This window comes from Oncorhynchus kisutch, linkage group LG18 (genome assembly GCF_002021735.2).
Source record: "Oncorhynchus kisutch isolate 150728-3 linkage group LG18, Okis_V2, whole genome shotgun sequence".
Classification (NCBI taxonomy): Eukaryota; Metazoa; Chordata; class Actinopteri; order Salmoniformes; family Salmonidae; genus Oncorhynchus; species Oncorhynchus kisutch.
In genome coordinates, this window is record NC_034191.2 from 48536056 (window position 1) to 48546597 (window position 10542).

Consider the following 10542-nt stretch of genomic DNA (forward strand, 5'->3'; position numbering starts at 1 on the left):
ATAAATATGGTGTCATTTCATGCTGGACTACTCCGCCCATTACATTGGCCACAATTCAAATCATTGTAAATGCATTAACATATTTTCTTATAGAGAAAACCATTTATTTGTGCCAATGTAAACTTGTTGATAATTACATTTGTAGAAGTTTTTGTGTTTTTTTACTTCTTTTCACAGGTGGATCTAAGGACCCAGAGAGTGGGCACACAGGAGCAGGCATTTACATTCCTGAATTTGATGTGCAGTTATGTAGAAGACTAAACAGATGAACTGTCGGTATACTCAGTTGAACTGTTGGCGATAGTAGTTGCCCTCCATTGGGTGGAGGACGTACAACCTGTTAGAATTATAGTATGCTCATATTCTCTGTCTGTATTGAATAGTTTATCATCTGGTAAATCTCATAGGAGTGACCTACTATTGGTTCTTTGCTTCTTTGCTCGCTTTGATGTGCCACTGATGTTCCACAATAAAGTGCCACCAACACGGCCCGCTCCTTCACCGCAGCCAACATGAGTAAAACATTTAAACGTGTTAACCCTCGCAATGCTGCCGGCCCAGACGGCATCCCTAGCCGCGTCCTCAGAGCATGCGCAGACCAGCTGGCTGGTGTGTTTACGGACATATTCAATCAATCCCTATCCCAGACTGCTGTTCCCACATGCTTCAAGAGAGCCACCATTATTCCTGTTCCCAAGAAAGCTAAGGTAACTGAGCTAAATGGCTATCGCCCCGTAGAACTCACTTCCGTTATCATGAAGTGCTTTGAGAGACTAGTCAAGGACCATATCACCTCCACCCTACCTGACACCCTAGACCCACTCCAATTTGCTTACCGCCCAAATAGGTCCACAGATGACGCAATCACACTGCACACTGCCCTAACCCATCGGGACAAGAGGAATACCTATGTATGAATGCTGTTCATCGATTACAGCTCAGCATTTAACACCATAGTACCCTCCAAACTCGTCGTTTCGCTCGAGACTCTGGGTCTCGACCCCGCCCTGTGCAACTGGGTCCTGGACTTTATGACGGGCCGCCCCCAGGTGGTGAGGGTAGGAAACAACATCTCCACCCTGCTGATCCTCAACACTGGGACCTCACAAGGGTGCGTTCTCAGCCCTCTCCATACTCCCTGTTCACCCATGACTGCGTGGCCATGTACGCCTCCAACTCAATCATCAAGTTTGCAGACGACACTACCGCGGTCGGCTTGATTACCAACAACGACGAGACTGAGGGCTGATGCGAATATTATAAAGTGCTTGTCAAATTGTGAATGGGAGACTGTTGAAGAGTGTGCAGATTGCGCCTTTTTTCAAATCATAATTCAAGTCCTATCATGCAGCCTTAGAATGTATTAAACATCAACACATATAGCCCAACGTTTGTATCACAACTAAAGTTGCACAGATAACTAAATTATGCATATAAGAGGACCAGTTTATTTGTTAATCAATCAACACAGGACAGCCACATGTGCGCGTTATCCTTTCTATTTTATTAAGCTATGTTCAATTGTATTCTTCATACTATAAAAGAATACAAAATAATGCTACAGAATTCGAAGCAAATCTTATCAGCTAAATTAGCTAGAACAGCTATATGACATAGCCACATCAGGGCCTAAAATAAGGACAACTCAGACACAGGAGGTTGGTGGCACCTTAATTGAGGAGGACAGGCTCGTGGTAATGACTGGCGCAGAATCAGTGGAATGGTATCAAATACATCAAACACGTGGTTTTCAGGTGTTTGATGCCATTCCATTTGCTCCGTTCCGGCCATTATTATGAGCCATCCTCCACTCAGCAGCCTCATGTGAAGTTAGGGTATGTTATTCTGTTCTTCTGAAATAGATTACATTTTCTTCATGTCATGTTTCTTTAGACCTGTCTAAAATAAATAATGGACTTATTGCGATGGTGTAGGCTATATTAAATGGATTTATTAGACTTTTTAAAATGTAGATATTCCAAAGGTCTGCATCAGTGGCTTGTGGACTATGCTTGGAAGCCAGGAGATGCTAAATGTGTTTATGTTCATTAACGGTCAATTACCATAAGAACGGCAATTATTTGCTTGACAATCACCGGCTGACAAAATTTCATGACTGCCACAGCTCTGTTAGATGCTTTGTTTTTTGATCCACGCCCCAACTTAATTAAAGGTATCTGTGACCAACAGATGCATATCTGTATTCCCAGTCATGTGAAATCCATAGATTAGGACCTAATTAATATATTTCAACCGACTGATTTTGTTCAATTAACTGTAATTCAGTAAAACTTTTGAAATCGTTGCTGGAGAGCCTATGCTAAATTCACACCTTAAGTTCATTATTTACAATATGACTGTTAAACTGTACTATTTTGACTATCTAGCTATCTAGCAATAATTTTTTAGAGACTTCTGAATCCCCAGAAACTTGTTTAGAACAACTAGAACAGTAAGGAAATGCCTCTGATCTTACATCTGGCCTCACCTCTACCCAGTGGAACATTAATATCAATTATATCTTGTTTCAAAGCTCTTTTAGCTAACTGGTCTACAATTTCATTCCCCTCCACACCCGAATGTGCTGGGACCCAGCAGAATCTCACTACTACACCCAGTCTCTCAATTCTCCATAATAACATGAATACGTTCAATAGTACAGTTGTTCACTCCTATTAGATTTACCAGATGATAAACTATTCAATACAGACCGAGAATCTGAGCATACTATAATTCTGACATGTCCTCCACCCACTGGAGGGCAACTACTATCGCCAACAGTTCAACTGAGTATACTGACAGTTCATCTGTTAGTCTTCTATATATCTGCACATCAAATTCAACAAGGTAAACGCCTGCTCCTTTGTGCTCACTATCTGGGTCCTTGGATCCCTCTGTGAAAAGTGGTAGAAATGCATAACAACTTATACCAATGTAATTGTCAACCATTTTTCCTATGTCACTTTACTTTTCCTATACTTTTACCCCTTTGGACACAGTAATTGCAGAATAACTACAGTGTACTGCAGTTGAACTGCAGTTATACTGCAAAATTACTGCAGTGAAAAAAACTGTGTTATTTTGGACCCAGTATTTGCAGCATACTGCAGTTACACTGCACTCTAACTACAGTTATACCACAGTGTACTGCAGTTACACTGCACTTTGACTGCAATATCTTTTTCATAAGGGTGAGAGTAGCCACGGAGGAACCAGTGGCGGTTCTAGACCATTTCAACTGGGAGGGCCAAGCTGGGGCCAGTTGTACTGTTAGAGGGGCCAGTTACATTAGATATTATTGTTGTCATCGTTTTCTTCACTGCATTGCAGGCATTAGCAGGCAAAAGACCATGTTCATAATCATCATCGTTGCCACTGTCTAATAACGGATGTAAAAAAAGAACGATAGCAAAAATTAGTTATGTAAAAATGATTTCATACTCCACATTTAGGGGGGCCACAAGGGGATCCAAAATTGTTGTCACAGCGGCACTGCCCCCCCCCCCCCCCCCCCCCCCCTCCAAAACCGCCACTGGGAGGAACATCTCGTATCACCACAGGAGGGCCAACCTCCAACTCCCTCAAACCACGTTCATCAGCAAGCTTTCCAACTTTCCAACCAAAACCACTGCCTTGTCTACTAGTATATTCCCAACAGTCATGTAGAACAGTATCAGTGAGATGGTCAACCTCACAGCCTTTCAGCCTAACCCAATACACAAATGAACACTGTAATTCGTTGGGCTGGCAGAGTATAAAAGCAGAAATGGGCGTTCATCAACGGGCCAGAAAAGGTACGATTCCATCACAATTCTTTTCTTCTTTGGATGGCAATGTATACCCAAAGCGAAGTGATACATTCTGCCATCTACAGCGTGGAAGTAAAATTACACACTTGTCTCCAGATTGAGTTTCATTTAGCCTGTAGATGGCGCTAAACCCATACAATTCTACAGAGCTGCTAAAAAATGTAGGGCTTCTACCATTTGTCACATTCGGTTACTCTCGTCGCCCTCAAATTCAACTCTGGACCTCGAAGCTAGTTCCACTGTTTGTTTTCATTGTTCAGCTCTAATCAGGGACTGATTAATTATCAGGTATAACAGAAAACCAGCAGTCTCCGGACCTCGTAGGGGAAGAGTTGAATACCACTGCGAGTCTAATGTATCTAACTATGTCTAAACATCTTTGTACACAAGTAAAACAAACTATATGAAAACATGAATGAATATGTAGTTCACACACATCCAAAGAGTAGGTCTATTTCAAAGGCAAGATGTAGGTACTAGGTCGCCTATGCAGACAGGACTATTGCAGCCTACATTAAAATTAATTGCTTCATATATTGCATTTTATGCATATTCATATTTTTGACATTCTCAATTATCTTTCCACCCAATACCAGTCCCATATAATTCACTATTTTCACATGTGGAAAACAATCAGTGAAACAAATCTCTGGCACAATGGAAGAGTGCTGGAATGGAAGAAATGGCAATACCTTCCACTTTCTGACTACTTTGTGTGCAAGACATTTTTCCTGTCTCTTTACAGAGTTTTGGTGCTCAGATACATAGCCATTAAGAGAGATGCAAAATATCCTGTGGGAAGATGGTCTGCACAGAGTAAACATATTCTGAAAGTAGGCTATCCTCTCTCACCGCTGTTCGTTCATTTATTCCGGAAATGTTCATTCTTTAAACTTTTGCATATGATACCTGGTATCCTTTTTCATTCCAGTAAAATGTTTGAGGAAATAATGATTGATTGCTTTCTTTTTGTAATTGAGCAGTGGACAAATGAACATTTATTTTCCTCAACTCTTCACATTTTGGTCAAGTAACTGTTGCTTTATACCACAGGGTGGATGGGCAGATATTCAATATGAAACGTAAACCATCTTGTTGTGGCATTAGGCTCGGGACCTTATGCTCTATTTACACAAGACATTTGCCAACAGCTTTTATCCAGCTTGACTGCATCTGTTGTTGATGTCAATGCTCAGACGCTCTTTTCTGTCTCCCGTTGAAGTTTCAAACAGGAACATGTTATTTGTGATGACAAACATATTACTTGCTCATCAATATTTCCCCCCTTTCTTCTCACCATTGCGTTATTTTAAGGTTCCCCCCATTCTTCCATGCCATGCTTCATGGAAAACACAAGAGAGAGAGAGAGAGAGAACGTGGTGGACAAATGCATTTCAACTAGGTAAGCATGCATTTGCAGGAGCTGGATAACAATGGTCTTGAGAATACTCCCAGGCCACAGTGGAGTTGTCTTTTGCTCTGGAAATGGAGTCAGTCCGGGGGCCTCATTCGCAGCAGCAGCCACACCTTCAGCCCCGCTGCTTAAAGTGCAGAACAACCAGCCAGGGCAATCACCTGACACATTTCCATCCAATTTCCACTGCAGAATGTGTTCATTTTCAGCCTAATGGCATGTCATTTTGCGAGAGCCTTTGGTCAAGAATTAATCCTGGAATCAAAACAGATTTTCCGGGGAGCAGTCTTCCATCAAGTATTGATTTTTTTTACACTCACGGAGCCTGTACTCCCTAATTTAACCTGACAGCCGGCAGCACAATGGACTGGGAGCACCTTGGCATCTCACAGAGAGAACTCTCCGCCTCCTCTTCGCTCTCCTTTTCTCTTTCTCCTTTTCCCTCTCTCCCCCTCCATTTTTCTTTCTCTTTCCTTCTTTCATCCCCCTTTCTGAAGAAGTGAAAGAGAGGTGTGTGTGTGTGTGTGTGTGTGTGTGTGTGTGTGTGTGTGTGTGTGTGTGTGTGTGTGTGTGTGTGTGTATATAAAACAAAGAGCTTTGGCTACAGAAAATGGTGGAGGGGTGGGGTAAAGCTTCTGTCTGTTTTACCTCTAATTATGTTTTCAAGTATAGTGCAACTTGGGCAGGTATAAGGCTGAGAGGGAAAAGGGGAGAGATTCTTCTGGGGCCATCAGGTATCATTATGGTCCTGTTGACATCTCCCTGTTTTTGAGTGATTCTCATCTGTGATTTCCCCCAGCCATTTTGCTGAGATGTGCGAAGAGGGTCTCATCATGGCCCCATGAAGAAGGCCAAAGTGTCCACACTGGGCCCCCACTAATAAGACGGCAAAGATGCGGCCAACCATACCACTCACAACCTACTCCTCAATCCATATCTCCTCTCTCGCTCGCTGCCTTTTGCTATGTACTCTCTATCTCTCTGCCTCAGAGTATACTATAGGTGATTGGGAGAGAGAGTAAGAGGCAGATGAAGAGGTGGACATTGTCCATACAAACACCTCATCAGAGGAACAGTTATCTGCCAGACTTCCAAACATCTTAGGATGGGATCTCTGTAATACATGTTAAATATATATATATATCACTCTCAGATGATACCACTCCACTTAGAATACAACTCGTGTCTTGTTTTTACCATAGCAATGAAAGAAATGGACAGTACAACAATATTTTCCACAAGAGCTAGGTTTCCATCCAATTGGTGACAGATTTTCATGAAAATATTCTAAAATATGCTTAAAAACAATATGTGCATTTTCACACCAGAGATGTTTCCATCAAACAGATTTGCACGTAAAAAATTACTTTTACGCTTCAATTCCCAGGTATCGAATAGTTTTTTAAATGTTGCTTTATATAGCGAATGTGCCCACTCTGGTCTCGACGTCTGCGCTCTAGCCAACAGCTCGCAGATACAGTGCGGGTAGGCACAGCTCGCAGGTACAGTGCGGGTAGGCACAGCTCGCAGTTACAGTGCGGGTAGGCTACATACATCATGAGAGCGAGATTATTTTTATTTGTCAAACAGCAGCCAAGCATCGATCATCATGTCACCAGAATAAGACCCAATATATCTATTGGAAAGAAGCATCAAGCACATCACTGTGCACTTTCACCACCCTGTGAAGTTCATCATAATTTATTTCATCTGTAGCCTAATAAACTGTTTTCTTTCCCCAGTCGTAGTGGGTGGACCACACAATATCATCGCTTGACTCCATGTTTACTTTGATGTGATGGTTCTTATATCAATATTTGTGCATAAAGGCATGTCCACCGCCATTTCTCTCATCATTAATTTTACTGACACAAAAAGATCCCACCTTGTCTAGCGTATTTTGTTTTGTGGACATTTGGAAATGTTACCGACAAAAATGAGCTGTTTCCATACGACACATACTTTACTTGCTTGAAAGGTTGGATGGAAACCTGGTTACAGATCAGAATAGCTGCCGGTGTGTAATAATATAGTAAAGCAGTGTCAGTGGATAGAGATCTGGGTTGGGTCCACTCATTTCAACTAATTCATTGAAAGTGAATTCATGGGCAATCCTATTTATAAATGGCACGTTAATCCAATTCCTTATTGAGTTTAACTGAGGGTGGAATTGACCCTGACCCTGGAAGAGTTAAACAGATTTATAGGTCCTACCCCTGACAGCAATAATTAGGTAATGCAGATGGTCTTTGCACATTTTTTTTTATTTTTAGGTTCATGTTCAGAACATTACAGTACTGTAAATACTTCTGTTGAATTCATTCAACATGATTTAGTGTGAAGAAGAACATGTCAAACCAACACCCTTGTGAAGAAGAACATGTCAAACCAACACCCTTGTGAAGAAGAACATGTCAAACCAACACCCTTGTGAAGAAGAACATGTCAAACCAACACCCTTGTGAAGAAGAACATGTCAAACCAACACCCTTGTGAAGAAGAACATGTCAAACCAACACCCTTGTGAAGAAGAACATGTCAAACCAACACCCTTGTGAAGAAGAACATGTCAAACCAACACCCTTGTGAAGAAGAACATGTCAAACCAACACCCTTGTGAAGAAGAACATGTCAAACCAACACCCTTGGATTGGTTCATGCAAAAGAGAAGAGGTGGGACCCATGGTGGTGGGAGCACTGGGCCTAGTCTTGAGTCCTGAAGGAAAACGGAAGGCATCACAAAGTGAGAAGGAGCATTCGCACAGTCAGTGTAGATTAGACAGTGTAGAAAGTTTATCGGGCTGTGGGCAATGCAATCTGCTATTCCAGTCAGGGTGCCGGCCATCTCTGTAAAGAAAAAACTAGCCTATTAACTCCTCTACCTTCAAATGCCTCAAATTGTGTCATGGCTAAGAATGGTGGAGGACAAAAAAAAACAGAATACCAAAAGCAACCAGGCATCATATGCATGGACAACCTGGATTGCATATGAGGATTGTTAATTGTACCCCCAGAGGCAACCTGGTGTGCGGAGCAGAGCAGCAGAGTGGGAGACGCCTCAGCGGCTTTGGGGGCTGAGCAGTGAGAGCAGCAACGTCTCAACCTTGAGGCAGAAGTGAAAACAAGGAGGCGGAGGGAGGGCTGCTGGTAGAGATGGATACACCGACAGTTCATTTACTGAGAACATCAGCCCAGTGCACATTGTCTGAAAGATAAGGGAAGTGAATGCCTCATGCCTGATGGAAAACAAAGGGGGCAATTTAAAACCATCTGCATCCAACACATGCAGCCTCATCCTCCACCTTTCTCTTTCTGTGTCCTGACTGATATTGAAACATAATCCATTTGGACTGCCAACATGTCATAATATTTTCTTCTCACCCTCTTTCTCTTCCAGGATCATTTCAATTGGTTGCTAGTTGAACAGGAATGTGTTCGAAGTCCGTCGGTTGACTGTCGCAAAGAGCTGTTCGGAATAGATAATTTTTCCTATTTAGACTCATAGATCAACACAAACATATTTCTCGCTTTTTTGAAAGACTATATGTACGTAATGTAGACAAAATCCAAAGGGTATTTTCTAATTAGACAAAGAAATATGGCAATACTAGTGATAATGTCCTCCTCTGATTTCATTGAAATAGGGACCGCAAACAACACTGTTTCAGATGATTATTAAGGGTCATGGATATGGTTAAGATTCAGGATCAAACAGCTTCAGTACTGACAGTGTTGATTGATGATACTTTAGTAGCAACATTATCCCACCCATAGAAACACAATTAATGTAACAGAATATTCTATTAATTGTGGACTAGACTATCAGCATATCGGCGGTACCATTTTGAATGTTTGAGTGTGATTCTGTCCTTGTGCTTCTCACAATGTTGTACCCATAGTAGATATGACAAAGTCCAGAAGCAAATAGGTGAATTGAAAAAACGTGGATTTTAACCATGTTTGTTTTGTCTATACACTATTTCCATGATTCCACCTCACTTATTGGGTTTACTCCTCTCTGTATCAGAAATATGTGTTGTTGTTATGTTGAGAGTGAGATATGTCATTTTTGTGCTCTGGTCATTCACTTATTGCCATTTTGTTAACTTAAGTTGAAGTTTTACTTTTCCATCAACAAACTATAAAAGACGTTGAAAAGAAATGGCTGTCTGCACAATTATGTTGTACAGTGAAAAATAAAGAAAATGGAACAAATACAAAACAGAAGAATATCAAATAGCCCAAGCTATACCTCACCCATCACCACGTAAAAATACATCTAGTTTTTTGAAACGAAGAGGGGGGGAAAAAAAATCTGTTTTCAGCCTAATGTTAATAATTTATGTTTGTCTGTGCTTTTTTATTATTTATTTATTTACTACTTTCTATTCACCAGCCAGACAGTTTTCAAAGGCTTCATAAACAAGAAAGCTATTTCAAACTTTGGAGTTTAGTTTCAAAAGGCTTTCACTGAAGAATGTTGATTTTTTTTTCTTTTTCGCTTGTCTAGTTATTGTTATCTGGTAAGGCATTGATGTGAAATAACCCTGACATGTATTCATTTCTATTGACCCTATGGAAATATAAATGAATTGCTACTGACCCCACAGGCTGTCAAGCCTGTCCGTTTGCTTTTAGGTGAAAATTCTCTGTATTGAAACGTGGTTCATTGTTCAATTCTCTCAATCACGGCACTGTGGAAGTGCAAGAAAGCTGACAGCTAAGACGTTCTGAAAACTACACAGGGAAAAATGATGGGCAAGACACAGAAGTTTGAGTTAACTTTATGCTCCAACTATATATATATATATATGTGCGTGTTTTAATGCAAGGACAGCAAAGTATGCATTGGTGGAATTTGATAGGGGGATATGTAAAGGTCTTGTGAGACTAGAAGACAGTGAGTCATTTTCTGCAACCCCGGCCTTATTACTCCTACTGCAGTGTTTACAGTGCCTGTTGGTATATTGTTAGTATGTGGTGCATTTGTGCTTTCTTTACCACACACAGGAAAAAAAAGGTTCTAAAAAGGTTATATCGCTCGCTTGATATATGGCACGCTAAATTCTATATGGAACCCCAATGAACCATTTTCCTTGAAGAAAAAGGGGTTCTACTTTATAGAACTTTTAGGGGGTGAGATATATGAAGCAAGCAATATAACCTTTTATTCTAAGAGTATATTGTACAAGACAAAATGCAGTTCTTACCAGATAATTATTTGGAAATGTCCTTTTGGTGCTTATAAGTCACCGAGAAATATCTTTTAGATTCAAAATTCATTCTACATTTCAGAATAAACAAGACGATCCATTAATG